The 23,480-nt window shown below is 47.1% G+C and overlaps 1 pseudogene; it reads right to left on the bottom strand.

Annotated features, from left to right (window-relative positions):
* Window positions 1-473: 473 nt before the first annotated feature.
* Window positions 474-12,368, bottom strand: LOC142853096 (core histone macro-H2A.2-like; annotated as a pseudogene).
* Between the last annotated feature and the right edge of the window lie 11,112 nt (window positions 12,369-23,480).

The following is a 23,480-nucleotide window of genomic DNA, read 5'->3' as shown; positions in this document are numbered from 1 at the left end:
CTTCTTCTTTTTCTTCTTCTTCTTCTTCTTCTTTAGAGCTTTTACCTGTGCTGTTAAGTTTCTAATGTGAGTTTTCTCCGTCTTTTTTTAATTTGTGAATTTAGCGCTATGAACTTTTTTATTAGCACTGCTTTCATAGTGTCCTATAAGATTGGGTATTTTGTATCTTTATTTTCATTGAATTTAAGGAAGACTTTAATTTCTTTCTTTATTTCTTCCCTGACCCAGGGGTGGTTCAGTAGTTACCTGTTCAGTTTCCATGAGTTTGTAGGTTTTCTGGGGGTTGAATTGTTGTTATATTCTAACTTTATTCCATGGTGATTAGATAAGACACAGGTAGTTACTAAACTTTTTTTTTTATATCTGTGGAAGTTTGCTTTGTTACCAAGTATGTGATCAATTTTCCTGGGTCCCTGGGTCCCTGGGTCCCTGGGTCCCTGGGTCCCTGGGTCCCTGGGTCCCTGGGTCCCTGGTCACCTGGGCGACAACCCGTTTGGGAAGCAGTTTCTCCCACCGGGAAAAGTGTAAAGGTAACGGAATTAAACGTTTTGTCCTCAGTTGCTGACAGGTAGAGTTTGATGGCCTCTTCCATCTCCTCACATTTGCTGGTACCCCATGAAGGGATGTAACAGCGGATGACAAATTTGGCTCTGAGCTCACCAAACTGACTAATGGCCGCTTAAGCCACTTTCAAAGGGCGTTGAGATTTGCGGAGTTCTTTACCGTTTCTAAGAACTCTTTCCCCTTACCCCTACCCATTTCCAATTCTTTACCTATGGCTTCTTTGAGGATGATTTCGGCTGGGATCCGGTGGACGACATCCTCTACCCTTGTGGAACCAATGTGGCTGATGTCACTTAGGGTGTTGTTTAGCTTCTGCCCCTATACCAAGGCTCTTAGAAGATAGGATGGTGAATGTAAGCATTGCAGCTCAGATGGAAAGGTATCTGAGGAAAGGGCAGTCCGGAGTCAAGGAGTACCACAGAGCCAACCGTGAGCATAACAGCTTACACTTCTGCTCCAGGGAAAGGTTTCCCCAATGCGAGTGTAGCAACTCTGCTCTTGCAGGAGAGGGTTTCCCCAGCAGTTGTTACAGTTCTGCTGGCTCTGCTCTGGAGAAGGGTTACAGCTCTACTCAGGTCCGCAGGAGTGTAACAACTCTGGTCGCCGAAGGGAAACTCCAGAGAAAGTTGTTATAGCTGGGCTCTGCTCTGGTGAAAATGTCACATCGCAACGAACCTCCCTCAAGAGATTTATTGGGAAGAAAGAATCCAGGAGGGAGGGTGCCTCTGGTGAGAAGCAACAAACTGAACAGAGTACAGACCTTATATAGGATTTCAGGGTGGGGATAGCAGCACTTTCCATGATGTCTTGGGACTGGTGGATGTTGGTGATGTGATTCTGGAGCAAGCTCAGGGATTGGTGGCATTTTGAGCTCAGGGATCTCAGGGATGGGTGGGATTCTGCAACCTGACCACTATGACAAGTTCAGGGATTCGTGTGATTTCAAGTTCTGGTCCTGAGGTCAAGTCAGGGTCGGGGTGTTTATTTCTTGGCCCTTTTCACCCTATGGTGAAGCCATCTGCTGGCCCATCTTCCTGGGTGGAATTTGATGTTCTTTCTTTATCATTGTCATTTGTTTTGGACATCTTAGATGTCCGTGGCTTGGTGGCCTTGGATTGCTGGCCCCATTTCTTTCCTGACCCCGTTTATGGCCTTCCTTCTACTTTTCTCTGTGGTTGGGGTGAGGATCATTTCTGATTTGCCTTTGATCCCTCACTTTTTGGCCAGTAGTTTGGGGTGAATTCCAAGCAGGACACCCCCACTGGGATTAGTTACTCCTTTCAGCATCTAATTGAGCTTTTCATCATTGGCAACAGCCAGCAGGATGTGTCTGGGGGCTAGCCCAGCCTTCTTGCTGCCCCTGGCAGCATTTCCAGCCAATTCTAGGATTTCCACTGCCAGGTACTCAATGACGGCAGTAGCGTAATTCGGCGCCGATCTGGTACGTAAACAACCCTTTTTCCGGGTAACACACCAAAAGCCCTACCTGAAAGATGACACCAGCCATGACTGACCAGGACAGCCTGGACAATTTCATCTTGCCTCAGTTTCCCTCTCAGCTTACTAGCATGATGGCCGCCTGGCAGTTACACAGTAATTCAGAGGTTTAGTCCATTATTGTTGTAGCAAGGTAGCACACAGGCAGACAAGACGCTGGAGAGGGAGCAGAGACCTCTGCATCCAGATCAGCAGACTGCAGCAAAAGCTTCGGTGATGACTGCTGAGTGTTGAAATTAAAGGTGTGCACAGCTACACCCAGATCTTAAGCCAAATATATATAAAATTTTGTTATAATTATATAATAATTATGTTAATTATATTATTGTATACAATATACAAGAGCCTTGTACACAATAAGCACACACTCTAACACTGAGCATACCCCCAACTCTAAGGGATTTATTTATCTTTTACACTGGGAGTTCAATATATAGTTATGCTGGACTTGATACGACCGTTGTACTGTTATATAGGACTTCCCTCAGAGCCAAGTAACTGCTATCTTGAGGCATTCAGCTTTGTGTACTTGTAAAAGATCACCCTAGCTGGACTAGGTGACCATGGATATGTTCTCACGGAGGAGTGGGGAGTCCACAGAACCCCACCTGAGTTAGCTGAGGCTGGTCTTGAGCGCAACTGGGCATGGAGACTTCATACAGAGGGATTCTAGGAGATGCTACGTGTCAGATATGGCCTGCTGTCCGACTCAGAAGTGCTCGCTACGTATTAGCTATAGCTCTTAGCTGGCTGCATCTGCGGCGAACACTCCTCAAAACAAGGGCATTATCAAGTTCCTCCTCCACACAAGTGCGCACCGCTCACCCAGGAAGGGCGCTTCCTAACCTCTTGAGTCCAGGCTGGCATTGTGATGCTACCTATCAATCAAATGTAGCAGGAGAGCTGCCATTTCTGGTGCTCTCCTTCAAGAATCCCGCCAACCCCCAATGGCTCTCTAGTAAAGCTGTTTACCTCTCTGCAGGGAAAACTGGACTAGCGGGTGCCGGGAGCCACCGTGGGCCACACCGTGAGACAACACCTCAAAAATCTAAAGAGAAGCTGGGTGAAGTAGTACAGGCCTAAACTCTCAGCATCTGAGAGGTGGAGATAGTGAGTTCCAGGACACCCTGCAATATATGAGATCTTGTCTTTAAGGGGAGGGTGGTACTGGAGAGATGGCTCAGCAATTAAAGACACTGACTGCTCTTCCAGAGGTCCTGAGTTCAATTCTCAGAACCCACAAGGTGGCTCACCATCTATAATGAGATCTGCTGCCCTCATCGGGCCTGTAGGCACATATCCAGATAGAACACTATAAATAATAAAGTTTTTTTAAAAAGGAATTTTTTTTAACTTTCTTTTTGTTTTATTGAGAAAAAAACAATTTCCGCCTCCTCCCAGCCTCCCACTCCTCCCCCCCACTCCTCTCCCCGTCCCCCCACTCCTCTCCCTCTCCCCCCACTCCTCTCCCCCTCCCTCTCAAGTCTGAAGAGCAGTCAGGGTTCCTTGCCCAGTGGAAAGTCCAAAGTCCTCCCCCCTCCATCCTGGTCTAGGAAGGTGAACATCCAAACTGGCTAGGCTCCCACACAGCCAGAACATGAAGTAGGATCAAAACCCAGTGCCATTGTCCTTGGCTTCTCAGCAGCCCTCATTGTCCGCCATATTCAGAGAGTCCGGTTTTATCCCCTGCTTAAAAAAGGGATTTTGTATATAAAAAAAAAACTAAAAAGAAAGAAAGAACCTTAGACTTCTTTTAGGGTTTGAATGTGGAGTGTTCTCTCCAGGCTCGTGTGTTTGAGCACTCAGTCCCCAGATGGTAGAATTGTTTTAGAAAGTTATGAAACCTTTGGTAAGGGAGGCACTGGTTGGTGGAGTGGGTCCCTGCGTGCAGGCATTTGAGGGTTCTCTTTCAGATCTTCTGCTTCTTGCTCTGCCAAGGCGTCAATAACCGATGCTTCACGCTGACACAGTCAGAGTGACCCCAACTGCCAGCCCTCCCTGTCACAATGGGGCAGTAGCCCAGTGTAGTGATATGTTATTTGTTAAAACATAACAATCAATAACATAAACAAAATATCGCTACACCCCTGCTACCCTGAGACAAAGCAAATGCCTCTCACTAAAATTGCTCCTCAGCAACAAAGAAAGTACCTAAAGCACTCCTGAAGTGATGAGACCCTACCACAGAGACAGCCGCGTGGCAAAATGCTGTTATACACGGGGAGACACTGAGATACGTGGAAGAAACCCTACCAGTCTTCCAGCTGAACTCAATTGCAGCTGAACACATTTACTTCAGAGCCCACGATGCATGAGCTGGGGCTGTAGCTTAGTGGACAGAGTACTTGTGCAGCATCCATGAGAGCCCACGATGCATGAGCTGGGGCTGTAGCTTAGTGGACAGAGTACTTGTGCAGCATCCATGAGGCTCTGAGTTCTGTCTCCAGCATCACAGACGCTGGGTGTCGTGGTATATGCCTGTAATGTGTAGATCTCAGCACCCAGGAGGACCAGAAGTTCAAGGTCATTCTCAACCAGAGAGTGAGTTTAGGCCCAGCCTGGGGTACATGAAACACTCTTAACAAATGTAAGGAGGTAGGAGGGAATGAGGAAGGGAAGGAGGGAGGAAAGGAGGGAGGGAGGGAGAGAGACTGTGACAGCAAACGCCTCTTCTGTTAGATCCAAACTCCGTTCCTTTAAGCCATTGGCCCATGTTCTGGCTAGTTTTTTGTTATTGTTGTTGTTGTTTTTGTTTATTTTGGTTTTTCAAGACAGGGTTTCTCTCTAGCTTTGGAGCCTGTCCTGGAACTAGCTCTTATAGACCAGGCTGGCCTCGAACTCACAAAGATATGCCTGTCTCTGCCTCCGGAGTGCTGGGATTAAAATGTGAACCACTACGGCCCGGCCTGGCTAGTTTTTTTCTTCTTCTCACAGCGGTGTTCTGGACCATCTCCCTCTTCCTTTGATATTCCACATTTCTACTCTTTAGAATCATTCATGTACATCCACAGACTCCAAATAGGCCCTCCCCGCAGGAAGGGTCCAATATGGTCATCAGTTTTCACTCCGCCTTTTTCATCATGTGAAAAGTCAGATCCTCCCTAGTCCCTGGATGTCTAAAGTCCACGCATTTGCTCTGTGCCAGTCCTTGCTGCCCTTCCCTGACTGCACTGAATTCTTGTTCCTGGTTGGATTTCGGATTGTTTGGTTTTTTTTATGTATATCAGTTACATATGGGTGGGTCTCACTATGTAGCCTTGACTGATCTGGAACTCGCTAAGTAGACCAAGCTGACCTTACATTCACAGAGACTCACCTGACTCTGCTTCCCAAGTGCTGGGATTAAAGGTGTGCAGTACCATGGTGAGTGGCTAAGATTTTTTTTTTTTGCTTTTTTAACATGTTAGTGTGTGTGTGTGTGTGTGTGTGTGTGTGTGTGTGTGTGTGTGTGTGTGTGTGAATGCAAGAAGCCTCAGAGGCCAGAAGCGGCATTGGGTCCCCAGGAGCTGGAGTTACAACTCAGTGTGGGTGCTGATAACCAAACCCAGGTCTTCCGCCAAAGCAACACCGGCTCCGCGCCACTGACCCGTCACTTCTACCCTTGTTCTGTATTTTAATTGCAATGACTTTCTACTGAGTTTTAAATGTCTTTCTCACATCATCAGTTATTTCCTAGCCCCTCAAATATGAACATAACAAAGAACAGTCACTGTGGTCCAGGACTTAATGCTCTGGTCCAGAGACAGAACGGCTGCCTGGTACTGTGCTAAGATTCCTGCAGGGAAAACCGCTGCGCTGCAGAGGGCCTCCTTCTGGACCAAGCTGGGAAGTCAGAAATACTTCAAAGAAGGAAGAAGTGGTTGCGAGATCTTTGCACTGAAGGTGTAGTCATAAAAATAGACGAATCCGCCAGGTATGGTGGCACACGCCTTAATCCTGGCCCTCCTGGTGAGGCAGAGGCAGGCAGATCTCTGAGTTCCAGGCTAGTGTGGCCTACGGAGTGAGTTCTAGGACAGTCAGAGCTACACAGAAACCCTGTCTCAAAAACCAAAACAATAACAATGATGATGATGAAGAAGAAGATATGATGTGCAATTTAAAGTTTTATCTTATTCACAAATTTATGCAACCATCACCACAATTAACTTAAAACATACAGTGTTGGAGATTAACCTGGATTTACAGGATTGCCTGACATCCCTGCTGAGAAAGCAAGTACTGTAGGGTGCAACCTAAAATGTGACCACCAGATGGCAGCCTCTGCCTACAGATGCTACAAGCCGCCAAAGAAAACTAAGACACGTTTAAGGAAGGTTAAAAGGTTCCCTAAGCCCCACCTCCTGGAGATAGGGTGGCGTTTGGTGCAGAGAGCGGAGCTAGCCCTCTCCACCCACTACAGCCAGCAGCGTGCATTTCTTCCTCAGTAACTTAGAAATCCTGCTCATTGAAATACTGCTTTAAGGTTTATTTTTAATTGAGTGAGTGTGGACGTGAATATATGCACAAGATGGCAAGATGCCCTCGGAGGCCAGAAGAGGGCATCAGATCCCCTAGGGCTAGGGTTACAAAAGGTTGACGCGACTGACATGGGGGCTGAGAGGCATAATTCCTGTCCTCTGACACAGCAGCAAGCACGGAGCCATCTCTTCAGTCCCTATGATACACTACTCTGTTCTGGTGCTGAGGATCCAAGCCAGGGCGTCATGCGTTCTTAGTTACTGCTCTAACATTGAACTAATTAGAGTTGCTATTTCAAGTATTCAGAGAGAGAGAGAGAGAGAGAGAGAGAGAGAGAGAGAGAGAGAGAGAGAGAGAGACCACCCTAGGCAAACTCTCCCTGCAGAGCAAAGGGCAAGAACCGCCAAATTCCAAGGTTCATACTGGCCTGCCTCTGTCGCCGACCTCCTAATCTATACTCAGGAGTAACCTGGTGTGATGGTATACACCCATAGTCCCAGCTACACTAGGAGGCTGAGATAGCTCAAAAACAGCCTGGACAGCAAGACCATGAAGAAAAGCTGTGATTGAGCACAGCAGTGTAGTTCAGTAGTGGGGTCAGAGCCAACCATGTGTGAGGTCTCTGTCCAACCCAAAGCACTACAAAAAGAAAAAGCCACGGAGGCGGGGGGGGGGGGGGGGGGGGGTGCACACTAAGTAATACTTTCAGTAGAACTGCCAATGCCCACGTCAACCAGGGTGCCAGGGGCAGGGTTTAGCCCATGTGGTCAGCGCCAGGAGGGAACTCTGGCGAATGCAGAGCTGGTGTACACTGAGTCCCTCTCAGTCCTGGCACAGCCATTTTGACGGTAGTCTTGTCTCTCCAGGAACTGCCCCTCATTTGCTTCCACGCTGTCATACCGGGTGCTAGAAAAGCCCTCAAACCCAAGTTCACACGATCCTAAACCCTGTCTACGGTCAGCCATAGTCATCTCCTCTCCCCCACCCCTGACAGGGTCTCCTGTAGCCCAGGCTGGCCTTAAACTCACGGGGTAGCCCAAGATAACCTTGAGCTACTAACCCAAGTGCTGGGATCACAAGCTGGTGTCTCCATTCTGGCCCGTCCCTCTATTTCTATGGGACTGGAAAAACAAGAATGTCTGGTTCTCTGAAAAGAGCTTGGTGAAACTTGTGATTTCTGTTAGATAGAGGACCCGTCCCTTTCAAATGCTGGTCACGCCAAGTAGCCAGATTTCACAGCCTGAGGTAACCGGGTCATGACTCCCTCCACTCACCCTCTCCTCTCCTCTCCTCTCCTTTCTTTCTCTCCTCTCCTCTCCTCCTCTTCCTCCTTCTTCATCCCCCTCCTCCTTCCCTCCCATTTTCTTAAGAAGCATTAAGAAACCACACTGTGCTGTAGCTTTACAACCTTAATTATGGTCCTACCTCTTACCTGGCACACCTCCATATTCCTCTTCACATAAGGAGATCCTAACTAAATCCCATGGTGGGGATCTGCTCACCACTCCATAGAAGGATTTAAAAGTCAGATGTTTTCTTTTTTTCAGAAGATTTCTCTGAAGGCTCCCCCTCCTGGGCTCCCACCATCATCCTGTCCATGGCAGCTCTCTCTCTCTCTCTCTCCCCCCCCCCCAACTAGTCCTCTTATTTATGTTCCTCTCCAACGTGTTTGTTTGCTTGTTTGTTTTTGTCCAGGAACTAGTTCTGTAGACTAGGCCTGGCCTCGAACTCAGAGATCTCTCTGCCTCTGCCTCTGCCTCTGCCTCTGCCTCTGCCTCTGCCTCTGCCTCTGCCTCTGCCTCTGCCTCTGCCTCTGCCTCTGCCTCTGCCTCTGCCTCCTGAGTGCTGGGGTTAAAGGCGTGCGCCACCACTGCCTGGCCCTCTCCAAGTTTTAAAGTTTTATTCCCAAATCCACAAAGTCCACACAAAAGCAAACAAGGAGTCCCATATGTAAAAGCGAAGAGCCTTTATTTTATGCAAGTTTGCAAACTCGATCTCTCCGTGTCCAATGTATTGGAATAAACAGAGAGCCCCGAGCTCAGTTAGAATAGGATTTTATAGTAGTAAAGGTCAGGGAGAGGGGTTTCTGAGGTTCAGGACCCCTGATTGGTTGATATTTGTCTAGGCGTGTCCTGGTGAGTGTGTTCTGGCAAGTGGTCCTATCTACAGCAGTTGGAATGTTAGACATTTCCTTTGGATGATCTATTTTTGGGTGGTGCTCAGGTAATTTCAGTTTGTGGTTCTTCCTGCAGCCAGGTATTGCTTCAGGGTAAACTACTGAGATTCAGGCCTCCATTTAAATTTATCATGGCTGAGTCCTACTCTGGCAGGTGATAATGGTTGAAAGTAAAGGACTCCCTTTGGGTGATTTGTTCATATTTAGCTCAGCATGGCTGACTCCTTCAAAGAGAAGTCTCTTTCTCCTTTAAAGCCCCACCGCGCTGTCTCTGGTAGGATGCCCTGTCCCTTTGTAATGCTCTTCCACCTTTAAGAACAATCCCGATTCCCACGGTCCTGATGGCCTCTCTCCTAATAAGGCTCATTCCTGAAGGGTCATTTTGTGTCAGCCCCTCCCTCCTGACCCAACCACCGCCACTCTGATTTCTAAGTTTCTCCCTCCTTACATGGGTTGAGTTTGTTACCCACCAGATGGGAGCAGGAGGTCAGGGTGTAGAGAGTTGCTGACACATTGTTGGGACATTACCCTTCAGAGCCAACTACAGGGGGAGAGAGCCTTGTGACCAGAGAAGGCTGAGGAGCAGGCATGGGAGCGTAGACCGTCTTAAGAACATTAGCATAAACACCATACCACGGGAGCTTAATGAGGAGAAGGAGCTTGAAGTGGGAGAGCCAGCGGGAGGGAGGTCACCACACACAGTAAAAGAAAAGTCTTAAGATCCCGTAATCCCCTGAGCAAAGGGGATTTTCTGCTTTTATAGTTTTAGAGAGTTAGTGGTGGTCCCACGTGATTTAGTCTGGCTTGGTCTCTCTAACAGGGAGCCAGGTTCTGGAAAGGCATAAATAGATCTTGTAGCTTGAAGCACTGGAGACTTAACTCGGGTGGGGCGGCAGGGGGAGGCACGGAGTGGCTGATTTCTACAAGTGTGAAGGATAGTTAGCCTGTGATCTACCACAGTTAAACAAAAAACTTTGCAGCAGGGGCAGTGGTGGAGCACACCTTAATCCCAGTACTTGGAAAGCAGAGGCAGGTGGATCTCTGTAAAGTTGAGGCCAGCCTGGTCTACAAATGAGTTCCAGGATAGCCAGGACTGTCACACAGAGAAACACAGGGCTGGAGAGATCAGACACAGGCTGGAGAGATGCTCCGCGGTTAAAAGCACTGGCTGCTCTTACAGATGTCCTAAATTTGGTTCCCAGAACCCACATGGCAGCTCACACCCATCTAGAACTCCAGCTCCAAAGGATCCGATACCCTCCCTACTCTGGGTTCTGCAAGCACTGCACGCATGTGGCGCACAGACACGCACACAAGCAAAACCCTCAGCACAGGAAACAAACTAGGGAGAGGACAGAAAAGGAAGCTGTCACCTAGGCTTCTCTTTTAATAACTGTGACCGCTGCTGTATCAGCAAATTGGTGTGTGCTTACATTGCACTAATAAAAGAATAAAGCCCTTTAAAATGAACTCTGCATTCTTAGTTCTAAGAAATTCTGTGCTAGGGCAATTCTCTCCAGGAGGGAGGAGGAGGTTCATGGGAAGTAAGCAAACTTCAACATCCTGAAAGATGGAGCTTTCAGGATCCAGAGGACCCCTCCCCCTTGTGCCAGAAGCAGAACAAGGCTAGAAGAGGCGACTGACCAGTTCCGTTCCAGGCAGCGATGTCTCAGCCCTGGGGCTGCCTCTGAATTGTGGAGTTGTGCGGAGAGCTCCAGGGTCGCGGTTTTCTTTGAGTCCTCACCTGTGTCGGGGTGGGCTCTGCAGCTGTTCCTGTTCCTGTAATCATAACCCTCTCACCCATTTTCCTATTAGTAACCCCAAGGAAAACTCATGGAGTCACCAGGTTTGGACCCCTCTGGAAGGAGCTGAAATTGGGGGTGGAGGTGTGTCTCCCCGGGAAAAGTCTCTCGTGCAACAAACTCTGATGGGGAATTCCTCGCTGACTCATTTCTTCTGGCCATAGGGCCATTATCACCAGCAAATCAATATGTGCTTAAGTTTCACTGATGAAAGGTTAAAGTTCAAACAGGGTCTCATGAGACTGTCCAGGCTGGACTTAAACTCACCACATCACCCAGGCAGGCCTTGAATTTTCAGTCCTCCAGCCTCAACATCCAGAGTAACTGGAATTACAGGAGTGCACCTTCACCGTTGGCGTACGGTGATGCTTTGGGGTTTTTTGTTTTGTTTTATGTGTGTGTGTGTGTGTGTGTTTGTGTTTGTGTGTATGTGTGTGTGTGTGTGTTTTGTTTGTTTTGTCTTTTTTTTTTTTTGAGACAGTGTTTCTCTGTAGCTTTGGAGCCTGTCCTGGAACTAACTCTAGTAGACCAGGCTGGTCTCGAACTCACAGAGATCCGCCTGCCTCTGCCTCCCGAGTGCTGGGATTAGAGTGCCACCATCACCCGGCTGACTTTTGTTTGTTTGTTTTTATTGAACTATATTTTTTTCCTCCACTCCCTTCCCTTCCTCTCCCCTCCCCTTCTACCCTCTCCTATGGTCCCCATGCTCCCAATTTACTCAGGAGATCTTGTCTTTTTCTACTTCCCATGTAGATTAGATTCATGTATGTCTCTCTTAGGATCCTCATTGTTGTCTAGGTTCTCTAGGATTGTGATTTGTAGGCTGGTTTTTCCTTGTTTTATGTCTAAAAGCCACTTATGAGTGAGTACATGTGATAATTGTCTTTCTGGGTCCGGGTTACCTTACTCAATATAATGTTTTCCAGATCCATCCATTTGCCCACAAATTTCAAGATGTCATTTTTTTTTCCACTGTGTAAATGTACCACATTTTCCTTATCCATTCTTCGGTGGAGGAACATTTAGGCTGTTTCCAGGTTCTGGCTATGACAAACAATGCTTTTTTTTTTTTTTAAAGAAAGGGTCTTACTAGCTGGGCAGTGCTGGTGCATACCTTTAATTCCAGCACTTGGAGATAGGCAGATCTCAGTGAGTTTTAGGTCAGCTTGGTCTAAAAGAGTTTCAGGACAACAAGGACTGTCACACAGAGAAAACCTGTCTCAGAAAAAAAGAAAAAGAAGAAGGAAGAAAAGAAAAATAAAGTGTCTTACTATGTAGCCCTAGGGTGGCCTGGGTGCTTTGTAGATGAGGCTAGTCTCAAACTCACAAAGATCCAACTGCTTCTGCCTCCTAAGTGACAGGGTTAAAGGCATGCACCACTACACCCGGCTTTATTATGACATTTCAGACAGGTTTCCCAATTAAAGGAAAGAGGTTAGAATGATCGGGGTCTGGACCAAACATACCCAGGGCTCTCAGCTCTTTCCTATGGCACGAGAGATGACTTTCAGACCACACGGTACCGATCCCGAGTCCACAGGCTATCCTACTTTCTGGCTTAGCAATCCAGTGAAAGTCTATGGATAGAAGGTTCACAAACAAACGTATGTGGCCGTAAGGAAGAGCACCACCAGACCCATTTCTGCTCACAGTGAAATCTGTGGTGAGGACGTCATTGCGATTCTGATGGCCTGATGAGATAAGTAAAAAGGAAAATATTTGCACAGACACAATGCTCTCTACCAGATTCTGAAAGTACAGTGAACATTGCTAGGCATGGGCTCTGTCCCTACCTCCACGGCCTTCAGGGGAAAAACAGACCAGAAATACAGGAAGTTGTGTAACAGAGTATGAAGCGTGTACTGACCCATGTTCTGTTTATATGACAAAATCACTGAGAAAACCGATTTGCAGCAGAAGGATTTATTTTGGCTCATGGTTTCTGGGTTTCAATGCACAGTCTCTTGAACCCATTGCAGCAGTCGGGACAGAAGTATAGCTCAATGCCTCCGCCTGCTGTGGTCTAAGTAATTCACCTAGTATTTTAGAGACCTCAACTGAGATAAAGTTACATTTCTGACTGCAATCAGAAAAGAATTTCAGAATAAGCCAGTATAAAGCACAGTTGGAGATTATTGTAAAAAGAAAGAAAGGTATTCAGGAAGTGCTAGGGAAATACCTTAATAGGTAACATATCTGCTGTGCAAAATGTGAGGACCTGAGTTCAAATCCCCAACACCCCTGTGGAAGCCAGGCACAGTGGCATCGTGGCTCACCTGTAACCTAGTGTTGGGAGGGCAGAGACAAGTGGGTCCCCTGAGTTTCCTAGCCAGCCAATCTAGCTTCAGATTCAGTAAGAAACCCTGCCTCAGAAATTCAGGTGGAGAGCAATAGAAAAAGATAGCCAACATTTTCCTCTGCGCCCCCACACACACATGCAAGCATGCACATACATCATACCAAAGAGGAGGAGGAGGCAGAGAAGGCAAGAAGGTACACACATTCCCACATATCCTGTTTTTGCTAGCTCCTGAAATATTACACCTGTAGGGTGGCTTTTTGGTTTCCTTCGTTTGGTTTTCCTTTTTCTTGTTTGTTTGCATTTTGTTTTTCAAGACAGGGTTTCTCCGTGTAGCTTTGACTGTCTTAGAACCCGTTTTGTAGATCAGGCTGACCTCATACTCAGAGATCCACCAGCCTCTGCCTCTGCCTCCAGAGAGCTGGGATTAAAGGTGTGTGCCTCCATGGCCCACCCATCTGTGGAGTTGTTTATTAAAATGTAAAAGGGATTGAAACTGGGAAAACCGAGGTCCGTGAGTGTGACAGAGGCTTCCCAGCCACATGTGGGCCTAACTCGGGAGGGAGTTAGGGTTCACACAGCACAAAGACCCTCGCTGAATCAGTGGCTTTAGGTTCTCACGCTGTGAACTGGAAGAATAGGTTTCACAGCTTACAGGAAGAATAAATTTTCAGAAAGCAGTTTGTTATAGGCTCACAGATATGAGCTCAAGAGAAAGTGAGGAGAGCTTCCAAGCAGCAGAAGCAGGTCCCAGAGAGGGGGTGCCGTCCACCTGCTGAGTTGGGGACTTGCGCAGAAACTGAGGAGCCGAACAGCTCAGTCTGGCACACCCATAGCTGTCCCTGTGCCTCTCCAGCCAGCGATGTGGATGGGAGTTCCTGCTGCTTCCCTGAGTAGCTTCCAGGTGGCTGTGAAAGAACAAGCAGAAAGATAACAAGAAACTGATGTGGGAATGGAAGCCCTGAATACTTTTGGAATGTCTGTCCTCTGACAAGGCCATTTACCAGCTTCCAGCCAAGGACAAGAATCTGAGGTCTCAGCCTCTAAGCTGGCTGGCCTGCCTCTCCTCATCAACATCTGGCAAAGGAGTAAGGCCACAATTTAAGATCATAGTCATGGTTGGTTGCTATTTTAACATAAAATATTTACATAGAAAAGGAATGTCTAGATAGCAGCCTTCACAACAAATATTAGTTGTACTGGAAATTTTTTAAATTTATTTTACAGATATGAGTGTTTTGCCTGCATGTATATATAATGTACCACATTCGTGCCTGGAGCCCACAGGGGTCAGAAGAGGACATCGGATCTTCTGGATGGTTGGAAGCCACCATGTGGGGTCTGGGAACTGAATCCTCTGCCAGAGCAACGAGGCTTTTGAACACTGAGCCAAGACTCTGAACCCTGTTCTGGAATTCTTACTTTTCCACATGAGAGGCTTCAATCAGCCTCCAGCATGAGGGGCGCTTTCCTCCCCCACATGGCTCTAATCCTCCCTGGTTTTCTACCCTGCCTCTGTTGCTTGGGATCAGAGAAAGGCTGACCGTGGTGGCAGTCACCTGGTAGCTGGCCAGAGAGGGACAGAGAGGGGGCAGCTAGAGCTAGATGCAGCCTTCAGAGCCATAACCCCAGTAAACCTTCCTTTAGTTAGGCCCACATCCTATTTCCTACCACCTCCCAATAACGTCATCGGGCTGAGAATCCCCATCGGCCAGTGCCCTCATGATCCATGGCAGCCGCACACACTTCTTTGGTGGCTTCTGAAGTGACGTCTTCATGCTCACTTCTCAGAAGAACTGCCTGTATCCATGAGCTTCTGTGAGGCTCTTCCTACCTACACCGTAAAGATCAGTGAAGGAGCCCTTCAAGAACTCAGCTCTAAGAAGTTAGAGGGTTCCTGGAAAAAGGGTTCCCAATTTGAAACCCAAGTAGCAAACTGTAGCTAACTGAACAAGACAGAAGAAAGAGAGGCATAAGAATATTCACAGGGACCAGTGCTTCTTCTCAAGCAAGCATTCCAGGACCTCCTTCAGGTACGTGACCTTCATGAGCACACATGTACGTGCACATGCGCTCACGCACACACACACAAAACCTTCATGAGCACACATGCACACACACACAAACACACATGACTTTCATGAACACACATGCACACATACACACATGACCTTCATGGGCACATATGCACACGCCTGACCTTCACGAGTGCACATGCAGGCACACACATGACCTTCATGAGCACACATGCATGTGCGCCGCATGCACACGCACGCGCAACACAACCTTCATGAGCATACATGCACACACACACACACATACACACACACACAGATGCCCTGTTGTCAACATTTCCCTATTGCTGCACAACAAATGTTCCAGTGCTTTGTCACTCAATACCAAGACCTTTCATTTGACATGGGCCCACATGAGAACTGCTCTGGGCACAGCTCACTATGGGCCGCTGCCTTCCACTAAGTGCTCCTGGGGCAGGCTAAGCGTGTAGGTCAGGCAGCGGGTGCTATGCCATGGGACACACTAGTTCTCCTCCTCACAGCATCACACCCTCTGGAAAGGCAGGCAGAGCCAATTTCCAGCATGGTGTGCTCTGTTCAGGGCAGCTCTGGAAGAAAACGAAAGCATTTCCAGTCACACAGGGTCCGGGCCTAGCACTAATACAACATCGTGCCTGCCCCACAGTGTTGGTCAAAATCAGTCACAAGGTTCACCTAGAAACGAGGAATGGGGGGGGGGGGTGCCAGGTATAACAGTGTGACAGGGCAAGACAGTGTGGAAGTTCCTGCATCTTATATTCTTGCTGAGGTCATTTTGGGTTTAAGTAGAATTTGATCTCCTTGATGGAGAATCCCATGAAGAAATTACCCAACCCTATTTTCTTAGTTAAGGTTTCTATTGCTGTGAAGAGACACCATGACCACAGCAGCTCTCAGAAAGGAAAACATTTCAATGAGATGGTGGCTGACAGTTTCAGAGGTTTAGTCCATTATCATCATAGCAGGGAGCATGGCAGACATGGTGCTGGCTACATCTTGATCAGAAGGCAATAGGAAGTGGACTGAGTGTCTCACTGAGCATAGCTTGAGCATATATGAGACCTCAAAGCCCACCTCCACACTGACACACTTCCTCCAACAAGGCCACACCTCCTAATGTTGCCTCTCCCTTTGGGGACCATTTTCTTTCAAACCACAACACCTATTCTAGGAACCAAAGGTCAGGATGCCCTAGCTAACTTTCTTAGTCTTTGTTAAGACTACCTCATTTTAGGAACCCCCTCCAGAAAACTGCTTATTTTAGGTTCTGTTAAAACTTCTTGCTTCTCCGGGCTGGTAGTGGCACAGGCCTTCAATCCCAGCATTCTTGAAGCAGAGGCAGGCAGATATGAATTCAAGGTCAGACTGGTACACAGAGTGAGTTCCAGAATAGCCAGGGTCGTTCCACAGAGAAATTCTATCTCAAAAAGCCAAAAAAAGAAAAGAAAAAAAGCAAAGCCACACACCTGTAATTCCAGTTCCAGGGAGGCAAAAACAGGAGAGGATCCCTGGAGCTCAATGGCAAGCCAGTGTAGCCAAACTGGTGAGCTCCACACCTGCAGAAGACCCTACCCAAGGTGCTGAAAATGATACCTAAGTTTGTCTTCCGGCCTCCACACAGAACACTCATGAACACACATATTTTAAAATGTCAAGAAGACCGGGTTGTGGCACAAGCCTTTAATTCTAGCACTCAGGAGGCAGAGGCAGGTGGATCTCTGTGAGTTCAAGGACAGTCTGGTCTGCAGAGTGAGTTTCACAACAGTCAGGGCTAACCAGAGAAACCCTGTCTCAAAAAATATAAATAAATTTTAAAAATTCAAAGGACCTACCCAAGTCATACAGATCTGACATCAATTATGCTACAATATGAATTTGTCTCTTATTTTTCTAACAAAGACTTGTTACTACATCAATAGTAGGAAGTACCTTTGCTTACACCACCCATCCATTGATTGATTTCCTTCCCTAGTACTCTACATGCTCAAGATCAAACCATTCGTATATTTAGCTTCCATTTCTACTACTGTTTGGAGATAGCGTTTTGTTTTGTTTTGTTTGTTTTTTGTTGTTTTTTGTTTTATTTTATTTTATTTTATTTGAGACGGGGTTTCTCTGTATAGCCCTAGTTGTCCTGGAACTCACTTTGTAGACCAGGCTGGCCTCAAACTCACAGAGATCCCCTGCCTCTGCCTCCCAAGTGCTAGGATTAAAGGTGTGGTTTGGAGATATGTCTTATACCTCTGTACAGCTTGTGCCTTCTGAACAGAAGACATATTTGAATAGCAAACTGCCTTAGCAACCAAAGGCAGTAGATTTTGCCTGAGAGATTTGGGAATGTCACTCCCCAGAGATGTCTCAGCACTGTAAAAATAAACTTTCTCCTTCCTCCCCCTTGGAGGATATTGACTAATATTCCAGGGCAATGAGTCTCCAGGGTGTGAGAAGAGACATGCAGGTCAGTAACTCTTCGTTTCCACCTGACACCCAAATATGACCACTTTTAAGCCATTAATCTTCTACCCCTTATCTCCATAGGCTCATGGCCACCTCATAGAGCAAAATGCACTCTGTCCAACTTCAAAAGTCCTCATGGTCTTTAACAGTCCCCACACTGGGTCAGAGCATAGGTGCAAAGTCTCTTCTGAGACTTGGGCTACCTCTCAACTAGGAGTCCTCATACAAGCAAAAACAAGTTTCATATTTCCAGCATACAATGGCCAGACTGGGGACGGCCATTTGGCTGCCACGGCTGTCTGCTGTTCAGATGGCAATGAATGGGGCCATGGCCAGGAACAGCAGGACCAAAGTAAGACCAAAACCACGCAGGCAAAATGCTCCACCTTTCCTCTGCATGGGCCACCCACTGCATACCCAAGTACCACCGGCTAGCCCACACCATGTTCTGACTGCTCTCTGCCTGTCGGTCATCAACGTCTGTTGTTGCCCCAGGGAGCCTGTGTCTTCTGATGGTAAGTGGGTATAATATTGAAACACGGTTACTGGTAAGCGTGTGAGCAGTCACACCCTGGCCCATTGACAACTTCTGATTTGCTGTTCTTTTAAGTGGATAATAACAGAGCCGACTCCTTAGCGTTCTCATCAAAACCACGCAGACTACGCATAAAAAGCACGGAGCTTTCATTTCTCCTCCTGTGTGGCCTGCCATCTCATTAATCTATTAGAGACACGGCAGGGGGCAAGAAGGGGATTAGCGCTGGGGTTTCTTGAAATCTGAGCTTGAATCAGACATGTGGCTGAAGCACATAAGATCTCTCAGTCTTTGCCATCTCATCTGTAAAATCAGAATATTGGAAGAACTTTATCAGAAAAAAGAAAAGCTCATTCCAAGGAACACGAGACCCACGAGATTATTCTTGGAGCTGAAGTTTTTCATGACTACCACAGTCCAAGTTCAAGGCATTTACATCTTAAAGCTTTCCATAGAAAAGGTTAGTGAAGGGACAGGGGAGTTAATCCAGTTTGTAAAGCGCTTCCTACACAACGGTGAGAACCCAAGTTCAACCCCAGATCTGACAATAAAAGGCAGGCACAGCAGTATGGACATGTAATCCCAGGACTCGGGAGTCAGAGACAGGCAGATCTCTGGAGCTCACTGATCAGTTAACCTATTTGGTTAGCTCGGCACCAGTGAGAGACTCTGTTTCAATAAACAAGGTGCGTAGCTCCTGGGGAATGATACTGGAGTCTTCTAGCTTCTACTTGCACGTTCACACATGTACACAAACATTTGGATGCACATACACACACACACACACACACACGAAGACAGCTAATAAAGGCTCTAACAAGCAGAAAAGACGCCCGTTTCATCTGAATTGGGTCTTAAGTTTCCACTGGCTGTGGGATCCTTTTTACCTCACAATAGCGAATCATCATCTCCTGAGTTATAGTGTAAGAAATGCTGTTATCTCAAACCCTTTCTTCCCCTCTTTTGATAGCCACACACATTAATTTCTCTACAGGGTCAGGTCCAGGAATGAGTGGGGATGGTCTTCTCGACAGAAACCACACTTTCCACTTCTAAATCACAAGGCATGGGCAACTAAGCGATGCTAATAAAATATGCACCTGTATTGTGTGACCAGCGAGGACAGTGACAGAAAAGGTCTTATATGAGCTTCATGGCATGCCCCGCGCTGCCACCAGTCTTCTTTGTTTTAGAAGCCTTTCTTTTAATAACCACCTTCCATTCTTTTCTTTCTTGTTTGTTTCTCAGGTCATGGTTTCTCTGTGTAGTCCTGGCCATCCTGAAACTCTGTAGACCAAGCTGGCCTTGAACTCAGAGATCCACCTGCCTCTGTATCCCAACTGCTGGGATTAAAGGTGTGCGCCCCCACCACCCAGCCCACGTTCCATTCTTTTCATCCACACACCAAAAAAAAGTCAAATTTAGGACAGAAATTTGGGTTGGGGGTGGTCTTTGTTGTTATTTTGTTGGGTTTTTTTAATATTTATTTTATGGAGATGAGTGTTTGGCAGGTATGTACGTCCACTGCATGCACACCTGGGTCTCTCAGGGGTGGGAAGAGGACAGCCGACCTCCTAGAACTGGAATTACACACGTTTGTGAGTGCTCATCAAATCCAGGTCCTCTGCAAGAGCAACAAGTGCTCTTAACCACCAGGCCATTTCTCCAGACTGAGTTAGAAGTGGTTTGTTTGTTTGTTTGTTGCATTTTGTATTTACTGCTTTCAATCAGCTAAAGCTTTTAAAAAGCAATGATCTGAAATCAGGAAGAATGGATTCTAAGTTCTGACCCACCCCTGACTCAAAACAAGTCACCTTCCGAGTCTAATCCTGTATTTTTTCCACATAGAAAGTGAGGCGATTGAACTAGGCAGTCGTTGTGTTCTTAGCCAGATGAAGAATGTGGTTTCCTTTGAACTTAAATGAAGAGACAGCTGGTTTTGGTGCAGCGACGCTGTGTGTGCTGTGGATGTTTCTGGCAAGCAATAGCAGGAGGCAGATGAGATCTAGAACTTCTACACGGGTTTTGCTGTTATTGCTAGGGACTGAACCCAGAGCCTCATGCGCATACCCTCTAATAACGCTATCAAATGTTGATTAATCCACACATGAGGTCAAAGCCCTGGTGATCCAAAGACTCTCCAAAGCCTTGCCCCTGATCATTGCTGCATGGAGACCAAACCTTCAACATGTGAGCTTTGGGGGGACAGTCCAGATTCAGATAATTTAGATTGTGCACTGGGCTGCCCTGGTAGTTGCCCAGCAAGATGGAGTAGGAGTCATTGCTTCCTAACTCCCTACAGGTAAGGATCTCAAGACCACTCCCCGTGGGAGTCTGCAGAAGACTCCATTCAATTCCCCAGTGACTGATCTTTTCTTCCCGCAACCTGAGGTCTAATGGACCTGCAGAATGGATCCTACACCAAGGCTGGAGCAAAAGCTCCAGGTTCCCAGTTAGGGTACCCAAGCTTAGGGCCAGACACAGATCAGAGGGTCCTTGTGGATGTCTATGGATAATAATGAAACTGGTTATTCAACCTCTCAAATCCAATGTAGGGAGAGGCAGTCACTGGGCCAGCTATATTTTGCATGTATAATAAAGGGTAATATAGATTTGGCTAATCTGGGTAATGGTCTTTACTCTCATTCAGTGGGATTAACACTCTTCTCCCACATTGCTAGCTCTCTGGGTGAAGCACACTTTAAAGACTCCTATCTTTGTCTAGTGGCATTGATAGTTACAGGTAGCACACACTCAGGCACTCCATTCACAAAACCTAATCCTCCTGCCTCAGCCTTCCAAGTGTTGACTTTACATGCAGGCATCATACTTAGTGTCAAACTGAAGACACACATCGGGGTCATACTGAAGAGACAAAGTCACCATCATGGTGACAGAGGCAGAGGTCACAGTGATAAAGCCAAGGATCTGACAACTGTCAGAAGCTAGGAGAGAAGAATCCCATCTCCCCGAGATCACAGGGGACAGGGACCCTAACAACACCTTTAATTTGGATTTCTGCCCTCCAGAACTGGGAGAGAAGAAATTTCGAGAAGGGAAGGTGTGTGTGTGTGTGTGTGTGTGTGTGTGTGTGTGTGTGTGTGTGTGTGCCTACAAAGCTACAAAGGTCAGAAAAGGAGTCTGGGTTCTGTGGAACTGATGTTACAGGCAGTTGTGAGTTGCCTTGTGAGCCTAGGAACCGAACCCTGGTCTGCAAGAGCTCTTAACGGGTGAGCCATTTCTCCAGCCCCTAATTTCTATTGTATTGGATTTGTGGTTTGTTACAGCAGCCCAACCAAACTAATACAGCAGGTGCTGTCGTAGCTTTCTCTAGGGTGATGTGGATCAATGACTATTCACTGCAAACAGGGTACCAACAGACCAAAGTGTTCACCCATCGAGGTTCAGCTCGGTGAACAAATGAGTTTACTGACTTACAGGAGCATGGGTAAGTGGGTACTTGCAGGGATGCAGGTGACCCCAAAGCAGCTGCAAACTCCTAGCCCGTTATGGATTTCAGTCTCAAAGAAGGTGTATCATGGAGTCCCACTTTTAGTTAGCTTTCTAGCTTCCACGTACTGTTAGCATCTTCTCAGATTCCTGTCAGCTGAAGGCTAAGAAGCAAGGTCAGAATCCCAGGTGAAGATTCAGTGGCTCTCCTCCCCCAGTCTATCTTCTACTGGAGGAACAGTATGTATAGAGTGAATACACACACACACACACACACACACACACACATTCCCACTACCATTGGGCTGCTCTAGCCAGACCCAGGGAAGTCATATATATAAAGGGGATATATATATATTAAAAAGGCTTACAGATTGTAGTCCAGCCATCCCACAATGGCTGCCTATAAACAGAGGTTCAAGAATCCTGTAGCTGTTTAGTTCATGAGGCTGGATATCTCAGCTGGTCTTCAGTATATGCTGGAATATTTCCCAAAGAAATAGGCTTTAATGTCAGGGAAGAAATGAACTTACTAGCAAGCGTGAAATCAAGCAGGCAGGCAGAGAGTAAAGAGAGTAAGATTCCCTCCTATGTCTTTTTTTTTTTTTGAGACAAGGTCTCTCTGTGTAGCACTGGCTGCCCTGGAACTCACTTTTGTAGACCAGCTGGCCTTGAACTCACAGAGCTCCGCCTGCCTCTGCCTCCCCAGTGTTGGTATTAAAGGTGTGCACCACTACCCGTACCTGGCCTTTTTTTAATAATGTATTTAAATTTATTTTATTTGCGGTGGTGTGAAGATGTCAGATCCCCTGAAACTGGAGCTACAGACAGCTATGAGCTGCCATGTGGATGCTGAGAATCAAACCCAGGTCCGCTGGAGGAGCAGTCAGTGCTCCTAAGCACTGAGTCCTCTCTCCAGTCCCCGCCCCCATCTCCTTTCTATAGGCTGCCAGAAGAAAGTGTGGCCCAGATAAAAGGTGGATCTTCCTACCTCAAATATCTGGACTAAAGGTAGATCATCTCACCTCAAAGATCCAGATGAGAAGTGAGTCTTCATGCTTCGAGGGATTTAAGAAAAAAAATCTTCCACAGGTGGGCCCAGCCATTTGGTTTTTAGTTAATTCTAGACACAGTCAGGTTGACACAGAAGAACAGTCATTACAGCTATGTAGTATTAACAGCTTCCTTATATTGCTAGGTTGGTAGGCTTCTTTAGTTGCCATGGGAACTGCGCCAAAGTTGTCTGTTTCAGTAAGGGTGTCTACTGCTGTGATAAAACACCACAACCAAAAGCAACTTGGAAGGAAGGTGGTTTGTTTCTGATTACATATCCCAAGCACAGTCTCTCATGAAAGGAAGCCAGGGCAGGTCCTTTAAGGCAGGCACTGAAGCAGAGACCTCAGAAGAGCGAGCTCCTCCTGTCTTGCTCAGCTTGTCTTCTTATATAGCCCAGAAGCACCCGCTCAGGGGTGCCACTTCCCATACTGGGCTGTCCTCCCAAATCAGGCATCAGCCACAGACTTGCCTACAGGCCAATCTGATGGCGGCATTCTCTCAGTTAAGATTCCCTCTTCCCAGGTACATCTATGTGTGGGTCAAGTTGACAATGACTACCCAGCATACTATCCCTGTTCCAATAGTCACAGAATGATCATGTTATTACACCAGAGGAAAACCCTACACACTAAATAGTGCAGTTATCCCAGCTCACTGCAGAGGAACACAGGCCAGGGTCAGTGAGTCACCCAGTGATGGAGACAGTAAGTCAGGGCTAGACCCCAAGGTCTACCATGGTGACTCCAGGTGGCGATCTGGACTTCATCATGTCACAGGCCTGGCAGAAGTGAGGATATCCTAAAGGGACACTGTGCCTCTTAATTTGACTGTGGAAACAATGGAGCCCAAAGAAATGGGAATTTCTCCAGGAACCTCCAGCCAGAGGGGCAACTTGTTACCCAGAAAGAGATTCCACACAGTTTTGTTCTGTTTTGAGACAGGGTTTCTCTGTGCAGCCCCAACTGTACTGGAACTCGCTTTGCAGACCAGGCTGGTCTCGAGCTGACATAGATCTGCCTGCCTCTGCCTCCCGAGTGCTGAGACTAAAGGTGCATGTGCCACCATGCCTGGCAAGATTCCAACTTGTCAGACCACCTTAAGGGTGGGTCAGTGGCAGGCAGGATCACAGTTT

The sequence above is a fragment of the Microtus pennsylvanicus genome, chromosome 6 (genome assembly GCF_037038515.1).
Source record: "Microtus pennsylvanicus isolate mMicPen1 chromosome 6, mMicPen1.hap1, whole genome shotgun sequence".
In the NCBI taxonomy this organism is placed as follows: Eukaryota; Metazoa; Chordata; class Mammalia; order Rodentia; family Cricetidae; genus Microtus; species Microtus pennsylvanicus.
Note: the sequence above shows the minus strand (reverse complement) of the source record. Positions and strands in the feature narration are given on the sequence as shown.